Source organism: Saccopteryx bilineata, chromosome 2 (genome assembly GCF_036850765.1).
Source record: "Saccopteryx bilineata isolate mSacBil1 chromosome 2, mSacBil1_pri_phased_curated, whole genome shotgun sequence".
Taxonomy (NCBI): Eukaryota; Metazoa; Chordata; class Mammalia; order Chiroptera; family Emballonuridae; genus Saccopteryx; species Saccopteryx bilineata.
In genome coordinates, this window is record NC_089491.1 from 376,521,075 (window position 1) to 376,533,813 (window position 12,739).

Genomic DNA, 12,739 nt, shown 5'->3' on the forward strand with positions numbered 1-12,739 from the left:
TAAATGTGACAAAGCAGTGTTTCTAAACTAGTCTATAATATATTATTTTATATAGTGTCATTTTCAATATAAAAGTGTAGTAAGATTAACAATTTATATGTTTTCAATAGAATCAAAAATGTGGGAGGTGATAGACCTAAAGTTTTTATTTTGGGGGGGTGACCCAATTCTACCAGCATGAGGTAAACACATTCCTAGGCTTAACTCACTCTTTTCAAGATTCCCTTAAGGAATATTAATCTTCATTATCTTTTATATAGAATTTTGGTGCATATAAAAATACATGTGGCATATATCCTAGGATTTAAAGTAATAATAATAAAAATAAATGAATCAAACACAAATTAAGACCCAAAACAATACCAATAACTTTGCATCTGTCTGTGTCCTCTTTCCCTATGCAGTTCCCGTGGTCTCTCCTAGAGTTTACTGTTATCCTGAGTTCTGAGTTTGTTACTGTAATTCTTTATTTAAAAATCTTAATCCACCTGACCCGTGGTGCAACAGTGGATAAAGTGTAGACCTGGAATGCTGAGGTTGCTGGTTCAAATCCTAGGTTTGCCTGGTCAAGGTACATATAAGAAGCAACTATGAGTTCATGCTTCCTGCTCTTCCCCCACTTCTGTCTCTCTCTCCTCCTTAAAAAAAAATCTTAATCCAACTTTCCTATACTCTTATCATATATATATATATATTCTTACTGTATATATACATGATATATTTATGGATATATACACGATTACAAGGTTTTTTTTTTTGCACCTTTTTTGAGCTTTGTAACTCTTTTCAAGGCTCCTTGGTATTCTAGTCAATTGGTTTCAAGACAGGATGTCTCTGATTCACTTTCTCCAGGTGAGGATGGGGGGAGAAGAGTCTAGACCCACAGTTCTCCTTGAGACTGGAAACCATAAAGCCAATAGCTTTATAATTAGCTATCAAATCTTTCCAACCTGTTTGGCAAATGGCTTGTGAATTATCAGCACCGTGGACAGATCAGGGTCATCTCAAGTGTTCTGCTGCTTTATAAAATATATAAGAAAGTATTTTTATTTTCTTTCAGTGTTGACAATATGACTTTCTAGTATCTGAAAACATACTTTCTCCTCCATGTAACATTCACATCAAACTTTAGGGAACGACTGACCTCTTCAAAATTCTGTTAAGGCCTGACCAAGCAATGGTGCAGTGGATAGAGTGTGAGCCTGGGATGCTGAGGACCCAGGTTCAAAACCCTGAGGTCACTGGTTTGAGTGCAGACTCATCTGGCTTGAGCACAGGATCATAGACGTGACTCCATGGTCACTGGCTTGAGCCCAAAGTTGCTGGCTTAAGTCCAAGGTTGCTGAATTGAGCCCAAGTTCACTGGCTTGAGCAAGGGGTCACTGGCTTGGCTGGAGCTCCCTGGTCAAGGCACATATCAGGAAAGCAATCATTGAACAACTAAGGTGCCGCAACTATGAGTTGATGCATCTCATCTCTCTCCCTTGTCTGTCTGTCCCTCTCTGTCTATCTCTCTCACTAAAAATAAAAATAGCGGCCCTGGCCAGTTGGCTCAGCGGTAGAGCGTCAGCCTGGCGTGCGGGGGACCCGGGTTCGATTCCCGGCCAGGGCACATAGGAGAAGCGCCTATTTGCTTCTCCACCCCCCCCTCCTTCCTCTCTGTCTCTCTCTTCCCCTCCCGCATCCAAGGCTCCATTGGAGCAAAGTGGCCCGGGCGCTGGGGATGGCTCCTTGGCCTCTGCCCCAGGCGCTAGAGTGGCTCTGTTCGCGGCAGAGCGACGCCCCAGAGGGGCAGAGCATCGCTCCCTGGTGGGCAGAGCGTGGCCCCTGGTGGGCGTGCCGGGTGGATCCCGGTCGGGCACATGCGGGAGTCTGTCTGATTGTCTCTCCCCGTTTCCAGCTTCAGAAAAATACAAAAAATAAAATAAAATAAAACAAAAAAATAAAAAAAATAAAAATAGCAAATTCCTGTTAAGTACTGCATGATTCCGTTTATATAAGGAACTAAAGTAGTCAAATTTATAGAGACAGAAAATAAAATGGTAGTTGCCAGAAAATGGGGACTCAATGTTTAATGGATATAGAATTTTAGTTTGGGAAGATGAAAAAAGTTTTGGAAATGAATGATGGTGATGGTTGCAGAATTATACAACTGCACACTTAAAAATGGTAAGTTTTTTGATATATGTATTTTACCATAATTAAAAATAATATAATAAAATTACTACTTGCATTTAAAAAACTTAATTATAGCCTGACCTGTGGTGGCGCAGTGGATAAACTGTCGACCTGGAAATGCTGAGGTCGCCGGTTTGAAACCCTGGGCTTGCCTGGTCAAGGCACATATGGGAGTTGATGCTTCCAGCTCCTCTCCCCCTTCTCTCTCTCTGTCTCTCCTCTCTAAAATGAATAAATAAAATTTAAAAAAAACAAAAACTTAATTATAGAGAAGTTGAATAACAGTCCTCAAGTAATGATTAAGAAAGCCCTAGGAAAAGCCAGCATGACAATTCTGGGCAAAGAGTATGTATATTATTTAATTATGCTCACTCTAGAAATAACAAACTTTTTAAAATAACCAAATGTAACTATTAATAAAATATGAAACAGCCTGACCAGGCAGTGGAGCAGTGGATAGAGTGTTGGATTGGGATGCGGAGGACCCAGGTTCGAGACCCCGAGGTCGCCAGCTTTAGTGCAGGCTTATCTGGTTTGAGCAAAGCTCACCAGCTTGGACCCAAGGTCACTGGCTTGAGCAAGGGGTTACTCAGTCTGCTGAAGGCCCATATGAGAAAGCAATCAATGAACAACTAAGGTGTCGCAACGAAAAACTGATGATTGATGCTTCTCATCTCTCTCCGTTCCTGTCTGTCTGTCCCTATCTATCCCTTTCTCTGACTCTGTCTCTGTAAAAAAATAAATAAAATAAATAAAATATGAAACAAAAAGAAGGAAATGAAGAGCTCACAAGAGGGGAAATGTACGTTTAAGGAAAATACCACAGCACAGAAGTCCTTTTTTCTTTTTTCACTTTGTATTGTGGTATAATTATACACAGTCACGTGCACAAATCGTAGATGTACAACTTGGTGAATTCAGGACACTGCCAGCACCCCAAAAGCCTCCACTGGAACCCCTCTCAGCCAATATCCCTCTCCGTAAAGGTCACCACTAATTGGCTTTCTAGCACCATGGAACTTTCTATAAATGATATCATTCATTATGTAGTATGGCTTCTTTTGCTCAATCTTATATCTGTGATATTCATTCATGTTTTTGTAAGTAGCAGTATTTTTTAATGCTCTATTGCTTTGATTTCCATTGTATAAACAAACCACAATTTATCCATTCTCCTCTTGATGGACATTTGGAATGTATTTGGTATTTTTGGTAATAATGAATAATGAATGTTACAAATGTTCTTGTATATGTCCTTTGGGAAACATATGCATTCATTTCTGTTGGCAATGTAATTGTTGGACCTAGGGTATATTAAGTTTAGCTTTAGTAGGCATTGACACTTTTCCAAGTTGTTGTACCAATTTACACACCCCCCCTCACCAGCAGTGTATGAGAGACTCATTGTTCTATATCCTTTCCAACACTTCATGTTATCAGTCTTTTTCATTTTAGCCTTCAGACATAAATAAAAATTGAGAATTAAGGAGGGGCTATAATGGCCCTGGACAGTTGGCTCAGTAGTAGAACATCGGCCAGGTATGTAGATGTCCCAGGTTCAATTCCCAGTCAGGGCACACAGGAGAAGCGACCATCTGTTTCTCCACTCCTCCTCCTTTCACTTCTCTCTCTCTCTCTCTCTCTCTCTCTCTTCTCCTGCAAGCATAGCACGATTGGGTCAAGCACATCGGCTCTAGGAACTGAGGCGCCTCAGCCTCAGGTGTTAAAAATAACTCCGGTTATGAGCATGACCTCAGAGCATCAGCCTCAGATGAGCGCTGCCGGGTGGATCCTGGTCTGGGCACATGCGAGAGTCTGTCTCTCTATTTCTCCTTTTCTCACTTGGAGAAGAAGAAGAAGAAAAAGGGGGCTATAAGGCCCAGCTGCGTGGCTCAGTGGATAGAGTTTTCCCAGCATGCCAAGATCACAGATTTGATTCCCAGTTAGGGCACATATCAGAAGCAACCAATGAGTGCACAACTAAATGAAACAATTAAGTGGAACAAGTTGATGCTTCTCTCTCTCTCTCAAATCAGTCAAAAAAATTTTTTAAAAGAAGGAGATATAAGTTACTGGGTTAATGAAAATAACTGAGTAGGCCCTGGCCGGATGGCTCAGTGGTAGAGCGTCGGCCTGGCGTGCAGGAGTCCTGGGTTTGATTCCCGGCCAGGGCACACAGAAGTGCCCATCTGCTTCTTCACCCCTCCCCCTCTCCTTCCTCTCTAACTCTCTCTTCCCCTCCCACAGCGGAGGCTCCATTGGAGCAAAGTTGGCCCAGGTGCTGAGGATGGCTCTGTGGCCTCTGCTTCAGGTGCTAGAATGGCCTTGGTTGCAACAGAGCGACACCCCAGATGGGCAGAGCATCTCCCCCTGGTGGGCATGCCGGGTGGATCCCTGTCGGGCGCATGCGGGAGTCTGTCTGACTGCCTCCCAGTTTCCAACTTCGGAAAAATGCAAAGAAAAAAAAATAGAAAGGAAATAACTGAGTGAACAACATATATAGCTACATACTGATATACTTGGAAATATGGATTAAATGGGCAATTTTCTCAGAATATAAATGTAAAACATCCACTAGAGAAGAAAAATAATTATTACTTGATTAATATTGAAGAAATAAAAATTATTATCAAGTATGACAGAAGGGAGACATGTGAGTGAGTCTGTTTGGAATGGGAGGGCCTGGAAGTGAGTGGTGAAGGTTGGTAATGACTGGGCCACTGGGGCCATGTCTTTTGTAAAACATCTCAGAACAATTGCCTGTGCAGCAAGGTTTGAAACCCACTGTGCTGGATCTACTAATTTCATGTTTAGTCATGTAGCTTAAAAAGACTTGCATGTAGAAAATGCTTCAAGGATTTTTATTGCTGTGTTGTGGTATATTTTTAAGGTTATAAATCTAGACCTCTTGCCTGACCTGTGGTGGCGCAGTGGGATAAAGCGTCAACCTGGAACACTGAGGTTGCTGGTTCGAAACCTTGGGCTTGCCTGGTCAAGGCACATATGGGAGTTGATGCTTCCTGCTCCTCCCCTTCTCTCTCTCTCTCTCTCTCCTCTCTCTAAATCAATAAATAAAATATAAAAAAAATCTAGACGTCTTATTCTCTAGTGGGTTATTATGCATACTCTTAAAATCATGTTTGTCTTTTATTTTCTAATTTTCCAACAATGAAAAATTCATTCTTTTTTTAAAATTATTTTTATTTATTTTATTTTTTTACAGAGACAGAGAGATAGTCAGAGTGGGGGATAGACAGGGACAGACAGACAGGAACGGAGAGATGAGAAGCATCAATCACTAGTTTTTTGTTGCGCATTGCGACACTTTAGTTGTTCATCGATTGCTTTCCTCACATGTGCCTTGACCGTGGGCCTTCAGTAGACCGAATAACCCCCTGCTTGAGCAAGCGACCTTGGGTCCAAACTGGCGAGCTTTTTGCTGAAGCCAGATGAGCCCGCGCTCAAACTGGTAACCTTGGGGTCTCAAACCTGGGTCCTCCGCATCCCAGTTTGACACTCTATCCACTGCGCCACCGCCTGGTCAGGCAAATTCATTCTTTTTAACAGGGGTCAAGGGGTATTTTTTTTGTTTTAAAGTGTTATATTGTCACTTTAAAGAACTACAAAAAGCCTTGCTTGGCCTGGTGGCTCAGTTGGTTAGAGCATTGTCCCACTACACCAAAGCTGTGGCTTTGATCCCTGGTCAAGGCACATATAAAAAGCAACCAATGAATGTATAAATGAGTGGAACAACAAATTGATGAGTCTCTCTCCCTTTCTGTCTCTAAAATCAATTAAAAAAAAATAATAAAGAGCTACAAGGAGAAACTGACAACCCCTAGAAAGGGAACCCAGTCGCCACTTCCTCTCCCAGACTTGGGGCTCTAAATTATTATGCCTTCAGACATCCCTGCCTCCTCACCTCTTGTCTTCACCCCTTACCGCACTTCAGGCCCAAGCTGCCCCTTCTCTGCCTTCCCCTCGGTGGGAACATCCTTTTCCAGATGTTCATCCGGGACACACCCCACACTCACTGAGATGGACAGGGTGAGTGGCCAAGCCTCTTGGAGAGAGTCCGTCAAAGGTTGGGGCGCCCTGGGTCAGCCCTCTCTGCAGGGGAAGGACTGCCCGCTGGAATGCAGGGGCACGGTCCCGGGTCGGGCAGCGCCCGGGTGCCCGGTGTTGGAGGAGGGACCTGCATTCGTGTGCGTGGAGGGAGGGCGCGGGGACTCTGGCAGCCCTTTCAGTCCTCCCTCCCGCACCCCAACGCGGTTTTCCCCAGCTTTGGCTGACGCGGTCCTGCGCCGCTCTGGGAAGAGATGGTCAACGACGCTACGAGTCGAGTCCCTCCAGCCTTACCAAGGCCTACGCTCCGACGTCTGTGGTCCTCGGGCTCCGCCCTGCGGCCACCGGGCCAGCTGCACCCGAGCCGCTGAGCTGGGCTGCGCGGCTCTGCCTGAGGCCCCTGCGTCCCAGCCACTTCCCAATCCAGGGACGGTGCCAGAGAGCGCGCTGAAGGTGACGCCTGGGACAGGTGCCCATTTCTGCTCTCTCTACCTTTCTCTCTGCTAACCTGGATAACTGCCCTTGCAGAGCTTTCTGATCCCTGTTAGCCAGGTTTCTCTGTGTGTCTGCGGTGGGTGGGGCAGGAACTTCCTACAGCCCCAGCCTCCGTTATTGGGGAAGAGCAGTCAGCTAACCAGCATGGGGATGCTGTATCTCAGGGACTGATGCTGAGGGGGGACCAGAAAGATGAGGGGTGCTTCTCCCTCCTCCTGGACCAATGCCTGAGCCCTCCATATTTTGTGAAGCCACATTTAAAAAAAAAATTTTATGTTCGCGAGAGAGAAAGGGAGAGAGACAGCAACATCGATCTGTTCCTATATGTGCCCTGCCCGGGGATTGAACAGTCAACCTCCGGGCTTTGGGCTGATGCTCTAACCAACTGAGCTATCCTGCTAGGGCATAATTCACTTTGAATCCTTTTCTTGGCAAAAGCTTTAGGAAACTTAGGGCACCAACTGTGTCTGCACACCCACGCTGGAGCTCTGCTTCCCTCTCAGGGAGGACCTGGGGCTGCCCTGGGGGCCCCAGGCATGCAGGCAGCAGAGCCGGTGGTGAGTCTGGCCCAAGTCATCTGAAGCCACCTTTGTGTGGGGTTCCACTGCTTGGGTAATGCCAAGTCCCACTGTGTCCTTTGACAAAGGGAGGAAACTGAACTAGCTGGGCCATTATCATTACGCCCACTCTACAAAGGGAATAGATGGCAGAGCCAAGCCCAGCACGCAGATCTGTGCGCTCGCGCACACACACCCTTCAGAAGCACAATACAAGAAACCCTCTCAGACTCACCACTAACATTTGGAGGGCCCAGGACAGGGTTACAAACACAGGCCCACATGTCATCTGCTAAATACTTAAAGATTATAAACCAAACTAACAACTTCCGTGAAATAAGTTCTATCTTCTAACTTTGACAAAATGTAAGTTTATTATGACCTGAAAGGCCATTTTCAAATTTGGAATTCTGAAAATCCTTTGAGTTCCTCGCCCAGTGTAGGGAGACATGGCCCAAGGCCATTGGCTGAGCCCTGTGTTTGTCACGCCCTGGGCGGGCACGCACACGGTAGGCACAGTCAACCCCCCTTAAGGTGTCCCTGGAAGTCCCTGCACTGTGGTTTAGAAGCTGATTCGTCAGGAATCCCAGGGTCCTAATTACCCAGAATGTTGTCTGTGAGGGGTCAGGCACCACATTCCCTCACGACGCTGATCTCCAGCCCCATGGGGAGGGCACTGTCGAAGGAATGCTAGAACCGGACCTTCTAAAGCAGAAGGCCCTGGCAGGGGCACCTCTAGACTGGACCTAAGCGTGGTCCTCTTCCTACTCTCCACTCCACCTGCCTTTCTCTTGGGAAGTTCAGAATTAGGGTACAAATCCAGGGTTCCTGCCCAGGTGTGACGGCTCTAGGTGGGGGTAGAGAAGCAGGGGAGGTGTTAGTGGAAAGTTCTAGTAGGAAGGCTCTGTGTGTGGTGGACGGATCCTGAAGCAGCTGTCTTGGCGGATCTGTCACCTGGCCGTGAGGAGATGTCACCAAGGGGGCCTGACTACCTTTCCCAGAACACCTGGGCAGCTTTTGGGAGTGGTTGGGGTCACCAAGGCCTTCCAAAGAGGGCCTTCCCGACCCAGTTACTGCTTTCTGAAGCGTGAAGGTGAGCCGAGGTTGAGTGCACTGGCAATCTGCAGGAATGGGGGCTGATAAGTGTCTGCCACTGTCATTTATCACAGCCAAGCTGGGACCCAGCCACTGTGAGATTCTGGGAGGTCTTATGCTCTGAGCTGGCAGTGTAGCTTCTTGCCAGGTGGGTTCAGGAAATGCCTGAATTGGTCCTTTCAAGAGACCCTGGCGCCCTCTTGAGGATGCTTGAAGAATCTTACCACCTGGGAACACAGACTCAGAAGCTCTCGTCCCCATCCCCTCTCCTTCTTACTTCTGTCCCCATCCTTCCAGTTTCTTCTTCCACTTACACCTTTCCTATAGCCTAGCCCACCATCATTTTGAGAGGCTTCTCATATTAGAAACAGCACCCAGCATCCCCAGAGTCCTGGCATTATGGGGCATAGTACCAACCATCTGGACTTACTCATACAAAACCACCCCCTCCATATACAGTAAGGCCTGGAAACAGCCGCCAGTATCCTGCGGATTTTGTGATGACAAACGCTGAGACATGGGTAGCACTCCAGAACCCCAGCTCCCAGCTCCTGGGGGCTCCTTGACCCCAAACTGCTTGCTGAGCTGACTGTGGTCTGTTGGGGACCTCGAGAACTCTCAGTGACCCCCTCTCTGCATTGGCTCTTAGGGGACAGGTGAGGAAGGAAAGAGGGTGTGGAAAGAATAAGGAAGGACCAGTCTCTAAACCCTTTAGGCCAGGTGTCTCTACCAGGTTAGGTGTCTCTACCAGGAGTCGGTGGTTAGGTGAGCACGAGTTGGCCCAGAACAGCCTGTGAGGGGCTCGCTGACGTCCATGCTGTCTTCCACGACCACCTCAAAGGTGCAGAGAGGGCTTGCTGGGGAGGTTGCTAAGCCTACCTCCTTTTCTGCTCATGCTGGAACCAGAGGGTGTCTAAAGGGGGAAGTCACCTGGCCAATGGGTCCTTTCCAGGAAGGAAATATTCCCTGAAGAGGTTGGACAGGGCCAGGCGACACTCCAGGACCTTGAAGATGTCTATGGAGAACTGGGACTAGAATGGGACAGTCTAGGGACAGACTGAAACCAGGGGACTTGAGGTCACATATTAAGACCTTTGCATTCTTAGCAGACATCAGTTAGAAACATGGGTACTCCTCCCACTTCTGCCCCCACCCCCATGGCTTTCCTGCTCCCTGCAGCAGAGCCAGTGGGAGCCCTACACACATCCGCCTTAGCCCCATGCCCCAGGGGAGCAGGGAGGCAGGTGCTGGCCTCCTTCCCGAACACCCACTCCAGCTTCCCAAGGTCGGGTTCCCCCCCTGACCTCAAGGAGGGCACATGAAGTGCCCTGTGAGAACTGCGGAACTCAGTTCATACCGACTCCATCCGACCCCTGGCACCAAACTCCAGCACAGCTTCCAGTAGCATGATGCTGAGCCCTGGGGTGACCCCAGGCTCCCTTAACATGCCTGCCTGAGAGAGCCTGACACTGCCAGGTTTACTGTTTGTTCTAGTCAACACCTGACGGCAGGCCCCCTGACTTCCCTTTCTTAAGACCTTTACTGCCTGACCTGTGGGGGCACAGTGGATAAAGCATCCACCTGGAATGCTGAGGATGCCGGTTCAAAACCCTAGGCTTGCCTGGTAAAGGCGCATATGGGAGTTGATGCTTTCTGCTCCTTCTCCCTTCTCTCTCTCTCTCCCACTTCTCTCTCTAAAATGAATAAAGTCTTGGCCCTGGCCGGTTTGCTCAGTGGTAGAGTGTCAGCCTGGCATGTAGATGTCCCAGGTTCAATTCTCGGCCAGGGCACACAGGAGAAGCGACCATCTGCTTCTCTACCCTTCTTCCTCTCCTTTCTCTCTATCTCTCTCTTCCCCTCCCAGAGCCAAGGCTCCATTGGAGCAAAGTTGGCCCAGGCACTGAGAATGGCTCCATGGCCTTGTTGTCTCAAGCATTAGAATGGCTCTGGTTGCAACAGAACAATGCCCCAGATGGGCAGAGCATCGCCCCCTAGTGGGCTTGCCAGGTGGATCCCGGTCGGGTGCATGCAGGAGTCTGTCTCTCTGCCTCCCTGTTTCTCACTTCATAAAAATACGAAATAATAATAATAATAATAATAAATAAAACGAATAAAGTCTTTTTTAAAAAGACATTTATTTAAAAAGGCCTACACGTGTGACTCCTTCCTCTGTCCCTTTGAGGTAATGTGTATCTCCTACAACTCAGGAGTGTCTTTTTCCAGGACCTGAAGGCCATTCCTTTGAAATGTAATCATCAGAAAGTCTAGGGCCTGTCTCCCAGCCTCCATGGGAGGCTTCGATGACTTCGATGATGCCAGCCAGCAGGCTTCCCTGCCTAATCGCATTTACAGTGACCGTTTTTCACCTCTCTGAGTCTGCTGGACTCCCCCACCCCCATTCTTCCTTTAAACACCAGTTTTCCTGTCAGTAGTCACTGAGTAGAACCTGTTTTCACCACTTGAAGTCCGACCGTGTTTATCTTTGACGTCCGGCCCCCTGCCCGCTTTGGCGCTCTTTCCCCTCTCCGGCTTATACAGATACACACACATCCAAAACCGCTCTTCATTCAGAAGACTCGGGCCATTGGCGGTTATAAGTGTTTTCAGCCTTTATGCCCCTTGCAAACTAGGGGCATTCAATAGCTAAATTATAAAAAACACACAAATTTTTTCTCTTTCTGGGTGGAGCGTTTCCGAGTTGGAGGGCCCAAAGTAGGAGGTGAGAACTGTCCCTCTTGCCCGCCTCTGTCTCCCTCCGCCGCCGTGGGTGGGCTCAGGGGCTTCCCCTGCTCTTTAAGCTGACCGTCCCCTGCTCATCCGGGAAAGTTGGTCCCTGGCTTTACAAACGGGTGTGTTCCACCTTCTACCTTTCCCGAGCGAAGTCAGGATGTGGGGTCACTAAGCCCACATTCCTCCCCATAGTCCCAGGCCTGCCACATCCTCCAATCAAAGCCCGGGCTCCAGGTCTGGGCTGGGCTGCCCCGAGACCCACGGATGAGCAGTCCTCCTGTGCGCCTCGGGGGAGACTGAAATGGGGTCGGGAATGGCCCACCATTTCTGCCTCAAACTAGACTTGAACACCCCCTGCCCCTACAGCCAGTCTCCTGGTGGCCGGGAGGTGGTCACCACCCACCCACAGTCGCTTTGGGCCCTTCACACTCCGTCCACAGAGCACAGCTTGGCCTGAGCACCGCGTCAGCAATGACCCACCCTGACCAGACGGGGAGGGTTTCTAAGAAGACAGCAGACCTTCAGCAGGAAGGCCCCTCACCTACAGGGCCCCAGCAAGAGCAAAAGCAACCTGACCATTTCCTGCTGTTGGGTCCGTGCCCGGGCTGGGAGAAGTTGCTGGTCGAGATGGCGCAAGCCACCGAGGGCTTGGTTCCTGTGGTCAGAAGTGTTGCTAATCTTCTGTCTTTGTTTGAAAAAGAACTTTGGAATTTCGTTTATTTGAAACTCTAATTCTTAAAATATGTGGAAGTTGAACACAGGCTAGCCAGCCAGGCTCTGTGCCGCTCTGAGTGGAAAGGGTTGGGGAGGAGGCTAGTGCACCTTGTTTTTTTGAAAATCCTGTGTGCAGCCTCTGCTTTTCTGAAGTGGGTTGAGGTTATTTCTGGTATGTAGTATCAAGGCGAGTATGTTCATTTTAACGTGAACACTTTCTGGAAACTGGAAATGTGGCCTACCATCCCTCCCCAGGGTTGGGGAGAGGGGGAGAAGGGCCAGGATTAGAAGGGCTACTGTAGTTCAAGGGTCCCCTCTGCTCTTGCCACACCCCAGAGAAACCACGACTTGCTCTTGGGACATCCATCAAACCAGAGCAGGGCCTGCGGCCAGCTGTTGCAGTGTGCTAGGGGCAGGGGCTCAGAGACAGCTAACGAAGTCAGGAGCCTGGGCTGCTCCCACTTACCAGCTCCTCTAGGGTACAAAAGAAGCCAGCTAAGGAAATGGTGTCTGAACAGAGAGGGAAGGCACTTGACCAAGATCACACAGCTTTGAAATAACAGCTGGGCCCAGCGTAGGCTGTGAGGGAATAGGAAACACTGCACCTTGCCCTGTTCTCCAGTCCCTTCTAGTCCCTTCTCTCCCTCCCACCTTTCCTTGAACACTCACTAATCTGGGGGGTGGAGGTGGAGGCACAGACCTGAGGATGCTGGGCATGGGGGTCCTCACTCTGTACCAGAGGGGCACAGGGACCGCAGTATTCTGCCTGGTTGGAGAGTTTGGGTATTTCCCCTAGGCACTCAGAAGCAATGGACATATTTGAAGCAGGTACAAATTGCCATTTTTCTCCTTTAAAATGTCACCCTAAAAGCCAGCATTACAATGGAAGTGACTGGGGGTTGGGG